The 9,384-nt window shown below is 39.9% G+C and overlaps 1 protein-coding gene across 2 annotated transcripts in view; it reads right to left on the reverse strand.

The window, feature by feature from the left end:
- Window positions 1–9,066, reverse strand: part of pnoca (prepronociceptin a) — an 18,233-nt gene extending 9,167 nt beyond the window's left edge. Inside the window, exon 1 of one of the 2 annotated variants that reach the window (XM_007549075.2) lies at window positions 8,965–9,066. The gene's annotated coding sequence lies outside the window, so the exon portion shown is untranslated. The remainder of the gene's footprint in view (window positions 1–8,964) is intronic. The other variant, XM_016670009.1, reaches the window with a different exon arrangement.
- Between the last annotated feature and the right edge of the window lie 318 nt (window positions 9,067–9,384).

Raw genomic sequence — 9,384 nt, forward strand, 5'->3', positions numbered from 1 at the left:
ATGGATGGATGGATGGATGGATGGATGGATGGATGGATGGATGGATGGATGGATGGATGGATGGAAGATAATACCATCCATCGTGGAAGATAATACCTGAAAAAGACTTGAAACTGGACAGAGGCTGACCGACAGCAGGACAAAAGGTGGCTCTACAAGAGGAACGGATGATAACTTTAGCCTCTGCTCTGTCCCGTTTAAATCTGAAAGTCTGGTATAATTTTCCTTTCATTTCAAAATGCGTCACATTTTGAGAAAATAAGAGAAAGTCCAAGGTGTTTAAATAATTTTGGAAATGACTGTACTACCATCCATGCTATTAAATTCATAACCAAGGTATTTTACTTTGAGACATAAAGTGCAACAAAAAAAAATCTAGTCCCTGCTCAAGCTGCTGAAGCAGCTAAAAAACAAGCTGCTCCTGTCAAACCTGAATAAGTACAGTTAACGTTAAAGAAGTCCTGCTCTGGTTTCCTCCCCGCTCACTTGATCCAAACAGACACAAACACACATAAAGTACGAGCCTCACAAATCCTCCCAATGTCTCACGCTGATTTATCAACAGTTTCCACCATTTTTCCCCTCCATTATTGCCAATTTCTCATCAAGAAATGGGAAACATAAAATAAATTACTTCCGGCCCAGAGCGCGACTTAAAGCCGGATTATTCACGCACGGCTGAGCAGAGAAACGTCGTGAATCTGTTCCAAGAAGTGTTTTTTTTTTTCCTTGGCGCTTTACGGTAGGATTGCAGTTTATCGTATGACTTGTATAAGAACCACAACACTTAACGTCACTGCACCTGAACTGTCTCTCTGCTCAACTGAAGCTTAACTCATTTTTGCCCAAACCAGAGTCTCTAAGTGATTTACTGATTGATTACAGAGTCTGCAGACGGGTGACGACAAAACACACAACAGAGATATCAACAGATTTTACATCTAGGAAAGCAGACTGAAAGTCAGCAGATAAGTTTCTAATCTGACAATTACCTTATTTTAAAGGGGCAGTATTATGTAAAATTGACTTTTTTTATCTTTACATCATGTTATAATGTTTTTTCCCTCAACAAAAACACATCTGGAGTGTTGCTTTGATTCAGAAATCCTTTAATCTCCCATGGCAACCATTCAGCTGTGCATAACACCTGGGTGGACCTAGCTCCGCCTTTGAGACGCAGCTGCTCCTCTGAGCTGTAGTTTCCAAGCTTCCGCCTCAGAGCGGCCCTTCCACAACTCCCCCTCTCAGCTCCTTCAGACTAGCCAGCAGCAATTAGCAAACACCTGTTTGAACAACACACCTTCTCAGTGAAACGCTAGTAAAAACATTATTAAAGGGTTAATAGCGGAGCCATGTTGTGATGACTTCCTGAAGGCGGAGCTTCAGAAAGATCAAGAATTTCTTAAAGAGACAGAGCCCCAATTTCAAGGCGTTAAATTACAAAGCCAGATTTCTTTTAAGTCGTACTTGATATACGTAGAATTTTTAAGAGAACTGAAAGTAGCATTGTTACTTGATTGTGGTAGAAAACGGCACTACGTAGCATAGAAAACACATACTACTGCCCCTTTAAAATGAACTCTTTTTGGTCTGCAAAGTGGAAATAACGTGTTGAAAAAAGAAAAAACATCTGTTATTTAGCAGACTCCTGAAGTCTGTATTGTCGCTTGATGAGCAACTCTGACAGGCCTTCTGCTGGCAGCCGTCTGTTAGAAAAAATCACTTTGAGCGACAGCTCCTCTCCAGCCCCCTCAAAGTACATGCAGCTCTTTGTTGTGAAATTGATGTCTACCTGGTAAAATCACATACAGCTCACTCACTTGACACATTTCAAAAATAGGGATCTGTTCCGTCAGCCACGAAAGGGGGAGATCTATGTGAAGATTTTCTGCAAACATATTCCTCGGACATGTTTAGACATGTTGTGATTTGACACTCTGTTTTTGCCAGCAGTCCATCAGTTAATGCTCCTTAACTTTCGTTCATTCATTTCTACATTTTCCTGTCAAATGTCTGGTGGCATCCTGAAATGTTGTTTATGGTGAGACAGAATATTTCATAACATTCCTGAAGTAATAACCTAGGTCACTTTTATTTTTTTAGATTGTGTAACTTTGTGGAGCATTTTGTTATTATCCAAGCAGAATGTCACAATTTGGGCCCAAAGCAGTAGAAAGACAACAATAGTCTCATCTTGAGGAGACTATTGAGAGGAAAATAAAACCTTGGAGGTTTAGAAGGAAACATGAAAGAAACAGAGAGCACAGAGGCACATGAGGAGGATTATCCAGTTAAACATCTAGATAATAACAACAGGACCTGGAATGGAACAGCCTGATTCAAAGAGTATTCAGATGGTGGTGAGATACTTACAGAGACCAGTACCAGATGAGACCGGCTAGAATGTATTTACTGCAGCCAACAAACCAGAGGAGAAACAAAACAAATAACCAAAACCATACGCTGGATGGGAATGTGGGTCTCAGAAGAAAGTAGAAAAAAAAAATTCCACAAATCAGCCAAATAAAGAAATAACAAAAGAGGAAATAGGAGCTAAGTCTTTGAAAACAAAGTTCAACAGAGCAACCTAAAGGTTGACCTGTTAGTTCAGGAGTTCAGGACTGAGACCCAAAAGTTGCCAGAGAGTCGCCCAAGACTATTGGGCGACTCTCAGACGTTGGTCAGACCAACTGGACATCAAATGGATGGCCAGGACGACGAGGCCCAGTCCACTTTTAGAGCATTACCTGCTCTAAAAGGTAATGCTTTACCCGTTGAAACATTCATTGGGAACTTGAAGACCAGGTTGGCCTGGAGGCAACAGAGATGGTTTCTCTGGACAGGATGATTCTGACCGTGAAGTGGCACAGGACACGATGTTGACAAACTTGACGACTAAGTCTCTGGAATCTCCATACATTTTAAAGAAAAAAAAATTCACAGGGTTTTTTAAATGCAATACCTTTGCAAAATGATAAAATCCCAATTTGTTCTGGTACAAATATTAAGGATGCTACGTAGATGAAGCCAAATCATTGAAAATGTGGTGTGATGTAAATAGACTACCTCTGCATATTAAGACTAAATGTTTGCCATTCGGATATCAAAAAGCAATGTGTGACGATACTATCATTGTTGATAAAAAATATTTAAAGACTTTAAGGTAAATCTCTTGGATTAGTCATTATAAACTCATTATAAACCCAGGGAGCATACATTAAAAAATAAGTCATTCACTTGTATAAAACAAGACTACTCAGTAAAGTTATTTTTGAACATAATTGTAAATGGTTTTCTGTTGGTTTTTTTATTTTTTTATTTTCAGATATTTTGATCGGTAGTCTTGATTGATGAGTAGTTACATTATTAAAAGCATTTTGCTTCTGTCCAAGTCAGTTCAATCACTATATGATTCATAACCATATCATCAATAATGATATGTTTTGTTTGGGGGTTTTTTTGTAAAATGACAAAATAAAATTATTGAGTACAAATTAAATGCACCCTACACTTTTCCAAATTTCATTTCCAGGAAAAAAAATAATTAATCAATGTAACTTTGACCTTTCATTTTACATTCATGCACCACTTGGAGTTGATCTGCCAGACAAAATCCCAACACAGTGCATTGAAGTGAAATAATTGAAACTATATAGATACACCATAATTAGATAGATAATATAACCAAGCACATCCTCTGGTTTGGTCTCCAGATTACCAACATTAGCCATGAACAAATAAAGGAGCCTGGAGAAAGATCTGCGACTTTCAGCTCCAACATCCTCCTGTGCCAAGGATCGGCTCCTTATTAGTGTTGAATCACAGGGGACAAGAGGAGCACAAAGAGCGGGCAGCAAACAGACATAAAGGAAGGAGCTGTGCAGTCTGTGCACCACAAATAAATGTAGTTGGGCCCTGCTGCGTTGGGAACATTGTATCCATGGATTAACGCCACACGTTCAAACCCAATTTAGCAGAACTGGCAGCGCTGAGTGAGCTGACTCTATGGGGTGTGTCCCCTGGTTTTCTACTCTTTGCCCTCTTTTCGTTTTCCCTATAAAGCTTGTGGGTGAAAATGTTTAGAGGGGGTTAGGGAAGTATATTCATGAAGCTAATGGGGTGTGGCTTGGAGCCAACAAAGATACTAAAAAGAGGAGAAGGATTAAGAGAGATTTTTTAAGGGGCATGAGATACACGAGGCATGGTGTTGAGGCAAAGTGTTCCAGATACGGTAAAGGACATATTTCTTAATCTCTCTATAAATAAATGTAAATCTTAAAGCAATATTGCCTTAAAATGTGAGAAAAAAAGGCAAATTTCTGCTTCACCTATTGGGCTAAAATGATCCAACCTCCTTGTAAATATGCGAGGGAAACAGGAACGTCTTTGTTTCTCTCAAGGTGAAGTGAAAATTGAAGCCCCGGGGTAAACACAGAAGCAATAATTTAATTATTCCCATCTTAAAGATTGCTATTGACAGAGGAAGGATGGCAGCATTCACATCTACTTAATGACTTCCACACATACCTGCCTGGGGGGGAAAGAAACATCAAGAGTTACATCATAAGTTTGGTCAATTGGTACCGTCTGCTATCTGTGTCAGGGCTGCCTCCAGAAAGCTTTGATAAACTTTGGGTTGTACATTAAAACAACTAAAGGCCATATCATAATGTTTGCTGTAATGCTAAATGTCCAGTTGGGTGGAAGAAGAAGGAACACAGCAGACAGCTTAGGGAGAAAGGTCGTGGGACGAGTTGACGGGGTTTTTGTAAGAAAGGACGGTTCAATCCATCTTCAAGAAATTCGATAGAGGATACCTACCAAGACACGACTCACCACATACCAGTAAACCCCATATTAATCAGAGAAACAAACAAAAGGGCCAAGGTAACCATGTCGAAGCTGCAGAGATTCTCAACTCAAGCGGGATAAGTCAGGACAATCTGGCTGTTTATGGAAACATGAAAAGATCCATAAGAAGCCATTTTTCAAGCCATGTAGTAGATATAGCCAATACGTGAAAGACGGTGCACAGATGATACACTAACAATAGATATCTCCTTGAACACATCTATCCTCATGGTGGAACACTGTGGTGTTGGTAGAGCCATGCCGGGGGATGACTGTAGCTTAGTCAGGCAAAGTTGGACAAAGTTGATGGAATAATAGATGGCACTAAACACAGATTCAACCACGGAGAACTAAGGGCTCTTACATGCGAAGCTGAACAGTCAACACCTTTCACCTTTTTGTGCACCACCCTTTTCTACATAGTCTCCTTCATCGGCAACAACTTTGCAATTTCTTTCCAGGAGCTGCTAGCCATTTGACTGGCCCTGTAGGTATTTTGTGAAGAATCGTACAAATGTACCTCATTTCTCACTGTGCCTGACAGTAGAAGTAGTCTTGTGGAAGCAAAAATATCAGCACTGCTGTCCGAGTAAAATGCACCCACAAGCGTCCAATCACACAACACACCTCACAGAGCTCTGTGCAAAAAATGTTTGACCCACACCTGGTGTCAAGAAGGACCAGGTCTTCTTAAATACTGGAGGTTTGTAGCTGTAAAATAGAACAGTCAGAGTCTCTGCACTGCACATCTATCTCTTTCATTTAATCTTCCAAAGGGGAAGGGGAATAAATGCTTTGTATTCATCCGAGTTCCTCTCCAAGTCCTTGGAAAATGCATTGGAGCTTGGGTGTAAACACTGGTGAAGTTCATTATGTGGTGCAGAAAAGTTTCATGTTATGGAGGCTTTTGGTTTGTCAACTAAGTTTAGTTGCAAAAACTTTTGAGGTCATGCCTTGAGACAGCTCATGATGCAGACAATAAACTTCAAAGAGTTTTGCAAAACTGCATTTTCTGACTCATTTCTGGTGTCAGAGGTGTCAGGACACAAAGATCTTAAGATATAGTGAAAGCATAGCAATAAGTCAAGGCTAAAAACCCACCTGTTCAGAGTTGCTTTTGGACCAAAACAAATGGAACATTGACCAACAATATTCGATGTGTATTGACGATTTTAATGATGGCACTTGACAAAATGCAATGTCTGTTACTAGTTTTCACTGTTGTTGATTGAATGATGTGTTTATGATGTTTTTATGATGTTTTACTGTAAAACACTTTGTACTGGCTTGTTGTTGAAATGTGCATCATGAATAAATTTTATTGTTTGAACTTGATACAGCTACTTTAAATCTAGAAAAAAGTTTGTTTAAAGTTGATCTCAACAGCTATTAATAAAACATAAGAACAAAAAAAGAAAGAATTACAGGATGTTTAGGAGTGTAAGGTTGCATGGGTTGGTGCCCATCTCCAGCGGTCACTGGACAGGAGGCGGGGTTCAACCTGGACACGTCACCAGTTCACCAGAGAGCAAGATTCACGCACACTCAAACTCGAACCTACAGGGAATTTCGAGCCACCAGTCAACCATATTTTGAGAATATGGGAGAGAACAAGCTCCACATATAAAGACCACAGACCGCAAGGCAACGGTGCCTCCAACTGCTCCACTGTGCAGCTTGCGCATCTTATTTCCATCCATTTGATTTCCTCTCTGTCAGCCAAGCCCCTGAACTGTTCAGGTTCATTAACTACACAGGGGTCCACTGAAAACAATGAGCCAGATGTGACCAAATCATCTGTGATCAATAGTGTCTCCCATGGAGCCCTTATAGGGCTTTGAACCTAATGGGTGAACAAATCCTGCTCCATTCCAAACACCTTTTAACATTACAGCGCACAAAGTTAAATGTTGACTCATATCACTTTTGGGTAACAATCCTTACACATTTTTTCTGTTTGTATTTTTTATTTTTTTTTAACCTAATAAGCAGTTTGGCCGGAAATCGTCATTCAAAAACGTAGCAGTCTTCAAGGCACATCCTAAAATAATTGCCTGAAGTGACCATGACAGCATCGTACCCTCATCAGCAACCATGATCTCACCCAAACAACCTTTCATTATTGTCCTACTTGAGCCACAGTGCAACAGCAAATAGCACCTTTTTCTGCGAAACCCCCCCCCCCATCCATCCATCTGTCTGACCGTTCACGGAGTAAACTGCAGCACTAAATCAGACCTTAACGACTATGACTAATCAGAACCCGCAATCTCTGACCTTTTCGTCCTTCTTTGAGATACTTGTGTAAATCGTCACCGCCTTTCCACAAGAATCGGAAACAGGAATTCTTAGCAAAAGATACGATGACGGAGCCCAGGCTGTTATTTGCTCGATTAGAGCCGACATGCTGATTTCATCACGCTGACTTTGTGATATAAGTTATTGTTTTAGCTCTCTGTGGGTCACCGAGGTTCACAGCAGAAAAGGATGAACTACACAAAGCTTGAGTTGTTTTTCTTTTTTCTTTTTTTTTTTGACAAAGTTTAAATAAAAATTCTTAAATTCAACCATTTAAAATTTGAACTGTGTGGGAAAAGGAGTTAAATCCACATGTACATGTAAGTCCATTATCTGCACCGTCAAACCAGCTGGATCTTAAAAAACATAAATTGCATTTTATGCAACGGATCGAAGTTAATAACAGCCTCGCAATCAAATCTACTGCAAGTACAAAAAAATAATAATAATTAAAAAAAATTTAAACTGCATAGTGGGGCTGGTTGCCTTGCAGAGGAAATGGAGGAAAATGAAATATTCCTCCTGACTCTCCTGCATCAAATACACCAAAGGCCACATCTGGTTAATCAAGTTAACAATTATAAAGATTCCAAGATGACAAAAGATAGAGACAGAATGAAAAAAGTGGACAGGGCACCAGGAATAGCAGTCATTTTTCCACTGTCACCACATGCTTGCTCAGGAGGAGAGATTGATGTAAAGTTAATGATCTGATGCAATCACCTGGGCTTCCTTAGATACATAACTTTCTACCGCCTGGCTTAAACTCAATTTGCGTTGTTTTCGTAACGAAGATCAAACCGGATTTCGTGTAAGAGGATTTTAATCTCTTCATGTAATTATACTAGACCTGACTGAGCTGGTTGTATCGCTTTACATGTCTCAATATGAACAGGATTGTTGTTTTGTAAAATTCCATGAGTTACAATTGTCATTAATTAGCTCATTAGAAATAAACTGAAAAGAAAAGTGACAAAGCAATCACAATACACAGATAAATAATAATCATTTTTTACTAATTTAGACAGGGAGAGGTAATGGTGTCTGCTGCACACAAAGCTCCACCTGTAAATCTAAGCTGTGTTTTTGTCCTTTCACGAATTCATAATCACATTTTGTCATTTTTGTTGTGTGTATTTTGTGCCATTTAGTATTTGGGAACTAACTAGTTCAGATGCATAACAGTTTATTTTTATTTGCTTTTCCTATTTTAAAAAAAAAGTATTTTAATGAATTACTGAGAGTCATAAAAGAGACACAATTTCAATTTATTTTGCTTCTTTTCCTTTGTTTTAGCCAGCAAACTCTCAACATTACAACTTCTGATGAAAATAACTCCTGGCAGATATCACAGTCCAGATTTTATTTCGTTAAACAACAAGTAGATAACAGGAGTTTACTTTAACTCATCAGTTGTCAGGGCTGGTAGACAACTGATGAAGCACGACCAGCATGAAGCATCCCGTATCAGACGACATCATTTCCAGGCAACGAAAACTACATCAGCACCCATTTCAGTCAAGATGCCTTCCAGTGAAGGCACCGTTCCTGGAAACCAGTAAAATATCTAAAAAATAAAAATAAAAATAAAAACTACGTGGATTCCTTTTTAACTAGTAAATTAGTAAATAAGAAATTCTTCACTTGAAGCCTCTTGTGTGTCAAAGCTGAAAACGATAAGACGTGTTTTGTAGTTTTTCATGAGCTTCCCAAAGAACCAAAGTGTCAAAAGAAAAAAAAGCTTCTTTAAAGATTTTGGATCAAAGGTCAAAGGTCAGACCACTCCTCCTCTTCCTACCCTGAGGCTCCACTTACCTGTGTGAGATTGTGGAGGTCCTTTCAGATTCCTCAGCTTACGGTCCCGTGCCTCGGTCTCAGCGTGGTTTCTCTGGCTACATGGAGGATGGAGACAGCTGTTCTTATACAGGCCCACCCCTTCATCCTCCTCCTCCTCCTCCCCTTCTCCCTCATTCCCCCTTTCTGAACTCCCCCCTTTTTCATGAGGGAGGACCAAGATGCAGCCTGGAAGGGCGGAGGTAAAGATGGGGGGGGTTGGTGAAGATGGGGGGAATGAGTGATGTAGGTGGGAGGGAGAGAGGGAGCGTGCAAGGAGGAGTGAAAGTCAGTATGATGACAAAATATTGAAGGATTGAGGGATGGAGGGAGGGAAAGATAAAAGTGCGAGAGCATGGGCGGGCGCGGAATGAGCGTGAAGGAAGACGGGTTTAAAAATAG

Source organism: Poecilia formosa, unplaced genomic scaffold (assembly GCF_000485575.1).
Source record: "Poecilia formosa unplaced genomic scaffold, Poecilia_formosa-5.1.2 Scaffold29, whole genome shotgun sequence".
Classification (NCBI taxonomy): domain Eukaryota; kingdom Metazoa; phylum Chordata; class Actinopteri; order Cyprinodontiformes; family Poeciliidae; genus Poecilia; species Poecilia formosa.